This window comes from Tamandua tetradactyla, chromosome 23 (assembly GCF_023851605.1).
Source record: "Tamandua tetradactyla isolate mTamTet1 chromosome 23, mTamTet1.pri, whole genome shotgun sequence".
Taxonomy (NCBI): domain Eukaryota; kingdom Metazoa; phylum Chordata; class Mammalia; order Pilosa; family Myrmecophagidae; genus Tamandua; species Tamandua tetradactyla.
The window spans coordinates 745,873-759,265 of record NC_135349.1 but is presented as its reverse complement, the minus strand read 5'-3'; the positions used below and the strand labels follow the sequence as shown (position 1 = coordinate 759,265).

Sequence of the window (13,393 nt, the reverse complement as noted above, 5' to 3'; positions counted from 1 at the left end):
GGAAGAATTTTTCCTGTTCCTACATCCCAGTAAAATTCATGTCTAACTCTACCTGTGCTCTCTGGCCTTTGGGCCCATTGACCTGAGCTCTGCCTGGCAACACCTGGTCCCTTCGGCAGCCCCCGTTGTTTGTGATTGAGAATTTCCGCACATTTGACTTTCCAGAGCTCCAGGCTCATTTGCTCCCCGAGCCCACTGTTTCTCCAGCAGCCTGGCTTTCTCCTGGGCGCGGGGAGGGCGGCCTCGCTGCTGCCTGCGCCCGCGGGGCCTCTCGTTGGGCAGAGCTTGGAACGGCCTGCGCGAGGTCGTGGTTTTCTCCTCATCTTGGCTGGGATAATTTCTGTATATTCTCGTGTTCCCGTAGAAGTGGACTCCAGGGAGCACTCTCCGTGCTCCCCACCTGCCCACCGCCTGAGCTGCTCCCTGGTCCCGGCCCACCCAGCCTCCCCGGGGCCTGTGGAGTGTCTGCGGCGCCCCCTCCGCCGGCGCCGGGCTTCGACTAGGTACGCAGAGCTCGCTTGGCGGTGAAGGGACGTGGAGTTCTGACTCCCCCACCGTGGACTTGCGTGTCAACCTCATCACTGTGTCCTGTTTTCAGGGTTCTTCCGTGGTCTGGCGTGAAGGTCTTGCATGAATCAGAACTTCATTTCTTTTAGTGCGAAATGATGCTCCGTTTTCTGTAGGGCACAGCTTGGAGATACTGCAGGTTCAGCTTCAGACACCGCAGGAAGCAGATACCACAGTAAAGCGAGGCACATGAACATTTTGGTTTCCCAGTGCATATAAAAGTTATGTTTACACTGTACTGTCGTCTATTAAGTGTGCAGTAGCATTTTGTCTAAGAAACAATGTATGTGCCTTAATTAAAATGTGACAGAGACATAAATGAGCATAAGCTCGACACGGGGCTGCCACAAACCTTTAATTTGTGAGAAACGGTAGTATCTGTAAAGTGCAATAAAGCGGCGTACAATAAAACAAGAGATGCCTATTATATGCTTCATTTTGTTTATCCATTCTTCAGTTAATGGATATTTGAGTTGTACCAACTTTTTTGCTGTTATGAATAAAGCTGCCATGAACACAAGGTTTTGTATAGACACGTGTGCTCCTTTCCCTCAGGTTGATACCCGGAGCAGCCCCGCTAAGTCATGGGGTAGCTGGGCTTACCCTTTGAATGGGGGCTGCGATTTCTCGCATCCCCACAGCACTACTACTGCATGTCCTTTTGACCAGAGCCATTCCAGGGGGTGTGAAATGTGTCTCATTGTGGGTTTGATTTGCGTTTCCCCAATGGTTAATGATGCTAAACATCTTTTCATGTGCTTGTTGGCCATTTGTGCACTTTCTTGGGAGAAATGCCTATTTAGATCCTTTGCCTACTTTAGATACAAACTCTCAATGAGATACATGATTAGCAAACATTTTCTGTGTTTCAGTTTATCCATTTTTTTTTTGTGGCTTGTATTGTTGGTGTCATATCTAAAAACACCATTGCCTAATCCCAGATTGTGAAGATTTACTCCTATGCCTCTAAGAATTTTATAGTTTTAGCTCTTATATTTACGTCTTTGATCTGTTTTTAGTTAATTTTGTGTGATCTGAGGAAGAGGTCCCACTTCACTCTTGTGCTGTGGATACGCAGTTGTTCAGGCACCATTTGTCGACATCTATTCTTTTTAACAGTTGCATGTTATTCCGTTATGTTACTACACCGTAATGCATTCAGCTAGTCCCTGTCTTGGACATTGATGTTATCTGGCGACCATGCTGAACTCCCTGTTGTCTTTTGTTGGTTATTCTCTTAGATGGGATTTTTTAGGCAAAGGGCAGATTTCTTTCCTTCCTTCTGATGTGTGTGCCTTGTTTCTTTTGCTCTTTGGCAGTGGCTTCCTCCGTGCAGGGCTGTGTCTGACTGCGAGTGCCGTTTGGGTTTCCCATAGCCGAGCCTTCTCGGGTTCTGGGGTAACCACTCCCTGGGTGTTCAGTTTCGTTGCTGGGCATGCTGGGTTGTCCTGTTGTGTCCTGTTTTGGTTCCCTACTTCCAGTAGAACCCTAAAAGAAGAACCTCGTGCTGCTCTTTGGGTTGGGCTTGCCGATGAGGGGTGCAGTAAGTGGGCGCCCTCGGCTGAGGGGCACAGGGAGTGGGCGTCCTCGGCCGAGGGCGCAGCGAGTGGGTGCCCTTGGCTGAGTTCTGTCATGCGCTCTGGATTGACTCCATTTGGCTGTTCCTTTTGTGCAGAGCCCTGCGGTGCAGCGTGGCGGTGACTTGGCCTGCACGGACCTGCCTCCCCACCGGGGCCCCTCAGGGCCCCCCACCGGGCCCCCCCACTGGGCCCCCCACTGGTCCCCCCATCGGGCTCCCCATCGGACCCCCACCGGGCCCCCCACCAGTCCCCCAACTGGGTTCCCCACCAGTTCCCCCACCAGACCCCCCACCAGTCCCCCCACTGGGTTCCCCACCAGTCCCCCCACTGAGCTCCCCACTGGTCCCCCCACCGGCCTCCCCACCGGCCTCCCCACCGGCCTCCCCACCAGTCCCCCTACCGGGCCCCCCACCAGTCCCCCAACTGGGTTCCCCACCAGTTCCCCCACCAGACCCCCCACCAGTCCCCCCACTGGGTTCCCTACCAGTCCCCCTACCGGGCCCCCCACCGGGTCCCCCACCAGTCCCCCCACTGGGCCTCCCACTGGGCCCCCCCCACAGGCCTCTGCTGCCCCTGCTCCCCTCCGCCCCAACTTCCTTCCTGAAATCTGTCTTTTGGGTCTGGCCAACCATTTAATTTTCATCTGCTCCCCGTCTTCTCGCACTCTCCAGGCTCACCTGTTGACCTAACTTTTCTGTAATTGTTAAAACTTAACAGCAGCTCAGAGAAATCAACTTAATGTACTCAGAAAATATATATTAATAGTTGAGTTTTTATGCTGCTAAAAGCAGAAGTTTGATTAAGTGTTATATCAACTGACATGTTTTAACATTATATGTTATGGAAATGCAAATTTTTATGTAGTTTTACAGTAGTTAATTAAAAGTAATATGTACAGTTTTACTTGTGACAGAGATAGAGCCAGATAGAGCTGGCTTTAGCTCATTGCACGTGATTGAATATATGGATTTACGAATGTGTTGATCACTGGATTAAAAAAAACTCACAAAATATGAGAAAACCAAATGATGGTGAGTTCAGCCTTCAGTGTAATTAGTGCTTTTCACTGATTTCCTTCCGCTACGGCCTCGTGGGGGCCTCCTGTTAACCCCACCTCGGTGCGCCTGGGCTTTGAGTCAGGCCGCAGTTCAGACTTCCCGGCCTCCACGCAGAGCCTGGGAGCGACGTGGCTTCCAGGCCTAGTCATGTTTCTGGCCTAAAGTAGGATAAAATGACTGCCTGCATTGGGCATTTCCAGAAGACAAGAACAGTTGACTTGTGGGGACTTCCTGGGAGTGGAGCACCCTACAGAACTGCAGATCCGCAGCACCGGAGAGACGCGGGTTTTGGTCCAGGCGAGAGGGCTCGTCAGGCTGGCCTGCTCTGCCCGCCAGTGAGCCACTGCACCCTGCTTTGTAAGCCCTGGGGGAGGTGGGGCCTCTGACGAGGCCCCTGGAGGGGTCAGACGGTGCAGCCACTCAAAACAGTCTGGCTATTTCTTGAAAAACAAAACACACTAATTTTATGACCCCACAGTGGCGCCTGTGGGCACTTACTCCGGGAGGAGAGCCGACACCCTTGCACGTTCAAGCAGAGTGAAAACGTGGAAACAAGAACTGGAAACAACCCAAATGGCCTGAGCGGGTGAGCGGGTCTCGGTGGCCTTGTCGCTGCACGGTGAAGGAGCAGTGCTGTGTCCTGACCGTGGTGGAGTCCACACACACCTGCACAGGTGAGGCACTGCACAGATGTTAGCACACGCCCAGCGGTGGCCCCTGACCAGCCCCGTGGTCACCACTCTGCCAGGCCATGTCGGTTTGAAGCTGTTGTGTCTCAGAAAAGCCATGTTCTAATCCTGATCCAGTCTTGTGGGGGCAGCTGTTCTTTTTCATCCTGGTTCAGTATTGCAGTGCAGACACTTTTGCTTAGATTATCTCCACAGAGATGTGCAGTTGCCTTTGATTAGGTGGAGGTGTGACTCCACCCATTCGAGGTAGGTCTTCATTAGTTTTCTAAAGTCCTTTGAAGGGGGAACACTTTGGAGAACCTTCAGAGCCGACAGAGCTGATATGAGACCTGGATGTTGGGATATCGGGGACCCGGCGGACGTCACTGTGTGCCTTCCCTTGAGATGCTGAGCAGGTCAAACCTTGGGTTGTGTCCCACAACAGCCAGGTGAAGCCCACAGACACTTAGAGAGGGAACCACTGGCTTCAGAAGCTTCAAGCAGTGAAGCCAGGAACAATGACCAGCAGAGGCCAGCCACGTGCCTTCCCAGATAACCCTTTCTTGAACCAAAGTATCTTTCTCTGGATGCCTTAGGACATAGTTACTGCCTTAGAACAGTAAACTGTAACACAGTAAATTGCCTTTAAAAGAAGCCATTCCATTTGCATTCCTGGAGCGTTTAGCAAACGAATACATTTTGGAAGAGGGCACCAGCTCTTGTCCTAGAGTAGAAGAGCCAGCGCCAGCCCCCTGCACCTCCTCCGGGCTTGGTGATGGCTGATGTGGGCTGCTGCCGGGCCCCGCCTGCTGGCTTCATGCGTGACGTGGCCGTGGTCCACCTGCCTTGGGTGACTTCCTGATGTCTTCTCGGGGAGCTTTCTGGAGTGTCTCCTCCCATCCCTCCCTAAGTTCAACTGCAGGTGCCTCTGTTTCTAACTCAGGCTGTCTCAGCCAATTTGGCAAATCTGAAAAGCTGCTGGAAGGTTGGAGATTCACCAGCTTCCCTCATCACTGTGGAAATCTGACACTCTTCATTTCAGGTCAAAGAAAATAGGATCCAGCTGTACTTAAGGCAGTAACTAATGCTCTGACTGCTGCTGTGGCCAGCCAGATGCATCTGTGAGTCTTGCTTCCTGTTGGCAAGCAGAAAATGACTCACCACAATTCAATTAGGACAGTGTATTAGCTTTCCTGTGTAATGCACAATCGATGTAAAGAGAATAGAAAGTACGGAAGAGGTCAGAAGCAGGATTTATGCTTGAGCCTGCCCTAGGCCAGCAGTTTGGAGCAGGTGCTTTTCAGTAGCTTGCCAGCTCTGCACCGCTTTCCCATGCCTGGGGTGCCTGCAGCCACGCGGCCCGGGCCGCGCTTCTCCTCCTGCTCTCCAGTGCACTGGAGGACGCCGATGTGCAAGGCGCTTTCACTTGAGTTTCTGTATCATTTTTCACATCCATCGTGATCGTTTGCTTTTCTTTTGTGAATCGCCATTTGTATTTTTTTACCAGTTCTGTTAGAAAGTTGTTTTCCTTGTGATTTGAAAGTAGACTTTTCTTACTAGGAGCTCTTTGCCTTTCCTTTGTGTTTCAAATATTTGTCCAGTTTAGTTATTTTTTTTAATGATTTTTGCCCAAAACAAACCCACAGCTGCTCCCTTCCCCAGGCTGAGTAGGTTTACCCTTCCAGGCTCAGCTCTGGCACCCATGCCTCTGTACAGAACTGCCTCTCCAGAGAGCAGGCCCCCACCTCGCCTCGCAGACCCCCAGCCTCCCTAGCACCCGCTCTGGCTCTTTGGTCTTCTAGGGGTCACTGGTCTTGGGTCAGTGTAGAGAGGCACAGAGGAGAAGCAGTGAAGAGCACTCTGGCTGCCTTAAAAAGCTGGTCCCCCCTGCCCCCCCCCCATGAAGAAGAAGGAATACCCCCCATCTTTCTGCTGGACCTGGAGACAGTACCACGTGTTCCTGAGGGACGCTTACCCACCCGCCCATCCCTCAGACGTCTAATGAGAACAGCCAGCAGGCGTCGGGCCGGGTGCTAGGGCTGCAGCCATGAACTCAAGGCTCGTGGGCAGGCAGAGGGCACGGTGGCCAGCGGGCATGACTCAGCGTGACCGGCGCCAGGTGACTTCCCTCCAGACCTCTGGGTAGAGGAAGGAGGTCAAGGGACGTGAATGACCAGCTGCCCAGGAGGGGCAACCGGGCTGCTTGGAGGCCCCTTTGCTGGCATCTGAGCCACAAGTCAAACCCTGGACCCAGAGCCGTGGACCTGTGTGGGGTCAGGGAGCTGGCCCTGATTCGGGGATGACCGGGGAAGGGTGAGAGGGTGGGTGTGGCCTGGTCCTGTGGCACGTGGGTGCTTGTCTGCAGCAGATAGAGGAGGCACCCCCAGTTTTCACACTTGGAACCACTCACTTAATCACAGGTTGTTGGGGGACTAAATGCTGAAGTCAAAAGTGTGTTCAGCCGTAATTTAAAAAGCTGCATGAATGTTACATTTGCTATGAATAACCAAGTGAAAATTGGCCGAGAGAGCCTGAGGTACCATATATGTTGGTCAGGTTTGCAGGATGACCTTTAATTTAGGTTCAGGTTTTCAGCCAGTCAGGACCTGAACCACTTTAAGGGCCTGAATTTTTGTATTGGATTAAAATATTTTAAGGTAATAAGTACATACACATCATAAAACTTTAAATCCTACAAAAGTATAGAATTTCTTTTAATACTGTGGCTGACTGACATGGAAACACTCCTTTCTGCTTCAATCACATAAAAGTACTGAAAGGAATGTAACAGCAAACTCATTTCACTTAGCTGGCTCAAAGGGCAGGAGCACACAGGAAATAGAGGGGAGCCTCTGGGCCAGACATGGAGTAAAGCAAAAGCTGGGTGGCTCCCAGCAATCAGAGGTGGCGCTGTCCCCCGGGCTGGCCTAGACACCCAGATGGCAGGTAGCTGGGATTTCACACCTTCCTAAAACCAAGAACCATTGTTCTTAAAACGCAAGCTAGGCTAGCCCAGAGAGTAGTCGGGGAGCTGAGGTGGGTGGAAGAAAGCTCTTCACGTGGACGCAGAACCCCAGGGCTCCAGCAGGCCTGTGGGTACCGGTTCAGATTTCCCTCTCAGCCAGTGCGGCCCCGCAGTTGAGAAGCTAACACACAGGCACGTTTGGACCAGGGGAATGCATGCACTCCCCAGCAGAGACAATGCGCAGGGGACCTTGGAGGGACTCCCATGTAAACGGCTCCCCTGGAGAATGGGTTCGAGGTGGAAACAACCCACAGGAAGAAAAGAACGGTCGTGAGAGCCAGCAGGTAAACGAATGACAGAACGCACAAGACCAGAGATCATAGAAATCCAAAAGACTCTAAAGGATGGAATCAGCACTATAAGAAGAGAACAGGTAGATGGGAAAGTGAATCAAATTGAAATACTGGATGTAAAAATACATCCGTGGAAAATGAAGGCTGAGTGGGCATGTTTGATGGGTCAGACCCAGCTGGGGGGAGAATTGGAAGTGAGGGGAGGTTGTGGGGGCGCACAGAGGTGGGGGTTGGAGAGAAATGCTGACACAGGCGGGACATAAAATCAACAGTTCAAAATGAGGAACAGCGACTTCATGAGGAGACACGAGAGGATGGGAGAAAGCCAATGTTTGAAGAGAAAATTGCGCAAAATGTGTGGAACTGATGAAAAGACCGCTTATCTTGAAGGAGTGCTTCCAGTCCCAAGTAAAATAAATCAGATTCTGACCTAGACACAGTGCAGGAAAGAGCAGAACAGCAAAAGCAAAGGGTAAACCAAGGCTGCCAGGAAGGAAGGAATGGGAAGGAGTGAAGTGGGGTGCTGAGGAGCCTGCGGTCACCCCCGTGCTGGGCCCCAGGGCCATAGGGGAGTGGACCCGGCTTCCAGCCAGGTGCTGGTGTTCCCTCAGGGCAGAGGCTGGCGGGGGGTGAAGATTTCAGGAGTTAAATGCGAGGACGAGCGCGCTTCTCAGTGGAATCTGCCGGTCGTGGTGGACTGGACCGTGAGGGCTATCTCGGTCTGGGGTGGGAAGTGTGTCTCACTGGACACAGGACCGCCCTGATGGTGAGAATGGTCCTCAGAGTCTGAGGGAGGAGAGTGCTTTTTCAGAGGTTGTTTTTATCCGTGGAAAACTAAGCTGGGGGGAAAGATGAAAGTCCTTGTGTCTTTCCATGGGACTCCTACAGCGCACCATGGAAATCAGAAGCCTCTGTGCTGAGAAGCTGTCCCTCCTGCAGGCTCACCCCTGCACCTCCAACACCACAGGAGCCGGAGTGGGCGCTGCACCGTGGGCCTGGGGCCCTGGAAGGAGGATGGGGCGCCTGCGGCCGTGGAGCCTTCCCCACAGCCGGGGGCCCCGACTCGGGCCACGGCCAGCAGTGGCCCCTGACGGGGTTCAGGGAAGAAGCTGCCGCGTGGACGTGGGTTTGTGTGCTCGTCGCGAAGGAGGCCCGGCTTCCATCCTTTGTCTGCAGGGCGAAGAACCATCTCCCTTTGCTTCTGCGCCGTCGGCCGTGTGGCCTCAGTGCGCAGGCCAGCGTTGTGGGGCCACGCAGAGGGCCTTGGGCTGGAGCCGGTGCGGGTGGCTGCAGGCCCCGGGGCCTCGGCTGTGCGCGGGCCGCCGGTCTCACCTGGAGGGTTGCCGGCAGGGCCCACGGCCGCGGGTAGAGGCCGGGTTCTTGCTGAACTTGCTTCCCTGACCACGCGGGCGGGGCGGGGAGCAGGCATGGGGCTCCTGGCTATGCCATGCCCACCTCCCGCTCCTGGGGGCCCGGCTGGCGCCTGCTCTGATGGCAGTTTCTCTTCGGCCTGTGGGAGCGGAGGTAGCCCCGAGCTCACCTCGGCCTGACACAGGATCGGGCTTATGGTCATGGGCGCCCCCACTGCGGGTGTGCGTGGGGATGAAGGAGGGGAGGGGACCGTGACCCCAGTCTTCTTGGTGGGAGCAGTTAGGGGCCCCTGCCCCAGGCTGGAGCCATCTGTGGTCTGCGGCCGAACCCGCTCCAGTGACGCCGCCCCACTTCCACGGCCCAAGCCCCCCCCTCCTCCTGCCCGCGCAGCCCATACGTCCGGCGTGGCCTGGCTGTGTGGGGTTCCGGGCCCCTTCTGGCTGTGCTCTGCGCTCCCAGGCACTAGGCACGCTCAGTCCCTCGCACACGGCTCGGAACCTGTAGGGAAATGCACTTGTCACATGTGAGGAGTTGACTCGTGTTCCCCGAAAGATAGGTCCACGCCGTAACCCTGGTTCCATCCTGGGCCCCGCCCTGGTCTGCAAATAGGGTCTTTGAAGATGCCATGAGTGCAGAAGGGGCCCCCTAGACTGGGGTCTACCAGTGGGTCTGGGGTCCTTACAGGAAGAGGAGACTTGGACGTGGAGGCAGAAGATGCCAGGGCTGCGGGAGGGGTGAGGAGAGGGGCCGTGGGGGTCCAGGCTGGGGGGGTGGTGGCGTGGCTGCTCCTGGGTCTGTGCTCCACAGAGGATGCCTCTGCAGGGGACACATTTCCAGCAAAGTGCAGCTCGGTCCAGTACATACCTCGGAACTGTTCTGCCTATCTCGCTCAAAGGGAAGTGATAAGGAAGGAAAGGAGACCCCCTCCCTTTCAGCCTTTCTGCTGTTGCGCCTTCTGTGTGCACTTTTTGTGCTCCTGTCCCCCATTCTCTGTCCCTCCTGTCCCTCCCGTCCTCCTGTCCCCCATTCCCTGTCCCTCCCGTCCCTCCTGTCCTCCTGTCCCCCGTTCCTCCCATCCTCCTGTCCCCCATTCCCTGTCCCTCCCGTCCCTCCCGTCCTCCTGTCCCCTGTCCCTCCCGTCCTCCTGTCCCCTGTCCCCTGTCCCTCCCGTCCTCCTGTCCCCTGTCCCTCCCGTCCTCCTGTCCCCCGTTCCTCACGTCCTCCTGTCCCCCATTCCCCATCCCTCTTGTCCTCCTGTCCCCCGTTCCTCCCATCCTCCTGTCCCCCGTTCCTCCCGTCCTCCTGTCCCCTGTCCCTCCCGTCCTCCTGTACCCCGTTCCTCCCGTCCTCCTGTCCCCCATTCCCCATCCCTCTTGTCCTCCTGTCCCATCCCCCCACCATCCTATTCTCCTATTCTAGTTTGCTAGCTGCCAGAATGCAATATCCCAGAAATGGAAGAGCTGTTAAAAAACGGAATTTAAAAAGTTGCTATTTACAGTTCTAAGGCCTGAGAAATGTCCCAATTAAAGCAAGTCTATAGAAATGTCCGATCTAAGGCATCCAGGGACTGGTGCCTTGGTTTGAGAAGGCCGACAGCGTTCAGGGTCTTTCTCAACTGGAAGGCACGTGGGGAACGTGGTGACGTCTGCTGGCTCTCTCTCCAGGCCTCTCATTTCATGAAGCTCCCCCAGGGCCGTTTTCCTTCTTCATTTCTAAAGGGCTTTGGCCTCATTCTCGTGACTCGGCTGTGTTGCTTGCAAGCTCCTTGTGCTTTCTCCAAAATGCTTTCTTTTTAAAGGGATTCCAGTGAACTATTCAAGCCCCACCTGGAATGGGTGGGTCACATCTCCCTCGAATGAAAGGTTAATATCCACAAGTGGGTGAGTCACGTCCCTGTGGAGATAACCCAATCAGGTTTCCAACCTACAGTGTTGAACGGGGATTAAAAGAAATGGTTGCTCTCACAAGATCGATAGAGATTAAAACATGGCTTTTCTAGGGTACAGAAATCCTTTCAAACCAGCACACCTCCCATCCCTCTGTCTCGTCCATCCTGTCCCTCTGTCCTCCCTTCCCTCCCACCCCCGGTCCCTCCTTCCCCCACCTCTCCTGTCACCCCAGCCCCCTTTGTGAGCTCATCTTGGACTCAGCCGAGCTCCTGGTGCAGACGTGATCTCTAGGTGGGATCTGTTACATCATTCTAATTTGATTTTTAAAATTTAGGCTTTTTTTTTCTCTTTATAAAAGTAAAACCAATCTGTTGAGAAAAATTCTGAAAATGTGGAGAAGTTTAGAATGTTTGAGCATTTTTATAATTTTTTCCTAAGTATTGTTAAAAATATGGTGGACTTTTAGCTTTTATATTTTCAAACTTAACTTTATCACAAATAATTCATGAAATAACTCCTGAATAGACTGTCACCCCTTTCTTAGCCCCTGTGCCTGGTGTGAGCTGCACCATGCTGAGACGGGCCACGGGGCGCAGGCTGGCTGGTGACCTCGTCCCCCCACGTGGTCTGGGCAGGCCGGGGGTGCCCAAGTGGCAGCTGGTGGGTGTCTGGGCTCCGGCTCATCTCACTTCCGTGGCCCGCTGCCTCGTGCCAGCCTCGGGAGGGGCCGTTTTTCACTCTGGAGATCACCGATCATGACATAGGTTGGCTATTTTTAAGCTTAAGCCACATTTTGCCTGTGAGGTACCAGGAGTGTATTTGCAGTTTGCACCTGTTCCTTCCTAGGGGGTTTGTACAGGGCCAAAACGTCTGCTCTGTGACTTCTCTATGAGGACCGTGTGACCTTTGTCCTGTGGGAGGTCGTGTGTGAGTATAACAGGAGCGCACAAGTGGGGTATCTCACCTTTGTCCTCCTGGTGCCGAAGTGGTCTCTGGAGGTCACTGGCCTCGCTGAGGGCTGGACGCCACGTCTCCTGGAGGTTGCTTGTCTCATGGGGACATCTGCCCCTGTTTCTGCGGAGTCTCAGGCACCAGCTCATCAGACAGTGTCCTCAGGAGCCTCCCCCAGTGTGGCTGTAGCATCCCAGAATGGACAGATTAGGCGAATATTTGTACTATCTTTTCAAAATTATTTTTGTAATGGTATGAAAAGATTTCCCAGGATGGAGCTTTCACAGCTGGGAAAACAGCAGATGCTTTGAAGACGATTTTCCCAGGCACAGAGCTCAGGGCTCCCGCTGTCAGCAGCATAAACAGTGGTGGCTTTAGCCGTACTACGCTGTGGGTCATTTTTAATAGCAAAGAATGGCCTTTTCCATGTGAGCAGCACTGCCCCTCCCAGGGGATACTCCTACCAGCTTAGAGGGAATGCAGCTTCAGTCTGCCCGAGTTCCCGCAGTGGTCTCGGGAGTTTCTGAGCAGGTGCTGAGGAGGGGTGCAGGGTGGGAGAGGTGCAGCCCTGTGCCGTGTGCTCATAGCCCGTCTCTGGAGGGCCCCCTCCAGCACTGGCCTCCCCAAGTCCATGGTGGACCCTGCAGGGCCCTGTTTGTTCCCACAGACCATTGTGGGGTGGGCACCGTGACCTGGGGGGGCCGAGAGTCCACTTGCCCCCACCTGGTGCTGCCCAGCGGGATGGAGCGGTCTGCCCACAGGGCCCTGGTGGAGTGGACAGGCCTGGGGAGTGTCCCTGGAGGAACCGGGAAGGGGCCAGCAGGGCATGTCGTGCAGACTGGGCTGGGGCCTCCTGGAGGGGCCTGAAGCAGGCTGCGGTGGCCCAGTGTTGTGGGGCGGCACAGACGTCGGCTGCGGGGTCCCTACGTCCGTAGAGCATGTCTGCGGTGAGGAACTCTGTCCTAACACCAGCGGGCTCCTCCTGCACTCTTGTCAGAAAGCCGCAGCACGTGGGTGGCGTGGAGCGGGCCGGCGGCCGGGGTTCAGCCGCCCCCTGCTCCCCCCGCGCCAGGGACCCCTTCAGCCCCCCACATGGCAGGGCCACGTGCCGGCCGCGGGGTCCCAGCGAGCGCCCTCTTGAACTTTGGGGATGAAACGGGAGAAAGGGAAATGTCTTCACAGAGAGTGTGGATGTCTCTGTAGGCGGGAGAAAAGAAAATGTCTTCATGGAGATTGTGGTGGTGAAGACATGTCTATTTACTTAGGTTGGATTGTAGGATGTGCTAATAAAACTTTAAAAATGAATAGAGAGAAACAAATGCTGGAGACAATGTGGAGAAAGAGCTGTACCTGTCCACTGTCGTAGGGAAGCTGAGAGGTGCAGCCCCTGGAGGGCAGTGTGCTGGGTCCACAGGAGGTAGGGTGGGGCTGCCACAGGAACCTCAACCCTGGGGCTCAGTGTCCACCTGGAGGACTTGAGTGTGGAGACAGGAATGGACACCAGTGGTGGTGGCAGCAGTGTTTGTGATTCACAATGGATGGAGGTGGCCTAAGGGTACAACGCCTGAGGAATGGAAGGGGCTGTGGTGATAAATAAAACAGACCACTGAGCAGTTACAAGAAGGAGTGAGGTTGTGAGGCTGCAGCTAGGTGAATGAACCTTAAGGGCTGTGGAATAAAATATCAGAAACAAGAAGACACAGATTATCATGCCTCATTCATATGGATTAACTATACTGTATAAACTCAGAATTGAAGTCGAGAGCACGGGTCATCAGGTTGAGGCCTGTTGTAAAGGGTCCTAGATTGTAAGCTCTTACAGCAGTCTCTTACGTTTAGGAGTTGTAACTGTTATTTCTAGATTCTGAGATACTGAGTTGTTTGTATGTAACCTGGTCGTTCCTAGAAACTTCAGTGTATGTGACGCCCGAGAGAGTTAGAGCGCTGGAGCTGTGAAGGCAGCACCCCCAGCAGACGCATGCGGGAGGCCG

At 54.3% G+C, this 13,393-nt stretch overlaps 1 protein-coding gene across 6 annotated transcripts in view; it reads left to right on the top strand.

The window, feature by feature from the left end:
- CHLSN (cholesin) overlaps nucleotides 1-13,393 on the top strand; it is a 114,913-nt gene that overhangs the window by 29,352 nt on the left and 72,168 nt on the right. The gene's annotated exons all lie outside the window — the stretch shown is intronic.